Source organism: Buceros rhinoceros, unplaced genomic scaffold, assembly GCF_000710305.1.
Source record: "Buceros rhinoceros silvestris isolate BGI_N320 unplaced genomic scaffold, ASM71030v1 scaffold13987, whole genome shotgun sequence".
Classification (NCBI taxonomy): domain Eukaryota; kingdom Metazoa; phylum Chordata; class Aves; order Bucerotiformes; family Bucerotidae; genus Buceros; species Buceros rhinoceros.
The window spans coordinates 7,094-7,356 of record NW_010421644.1 but is presented as its reverse complement, the minus strand read 5'-3'; positions in this window follow the sequence as shown (position 1 = coordinate 7,356).

The following is a 263-nucleotide window of genomic DNA, read 5'->3' as shown; positions in this document are numbered from 1 at the left end:
CGCGGGGAAGCGGGTGGGGCCCAGCCTGCACGGGCCGTATGCGGTTAGGGAGGGCGTCCACCCGCGCACAAACAACACCGCAGGGCTGAAGTGAGTCCTCAAAGCGGGTTAAAATTTGTGAGGGAATGCAAAAGACAGCCAGAGGCGGCAGGGCGGGCAGCCCCAATTTTCCATTAACTTGCAGAGCACGGGGGGCTGAAATTCAAATGGGTTCTGGTGCTGCCCTCCAGTTTTATTGCCGCTGTCTTCCTGATCTTATCTGT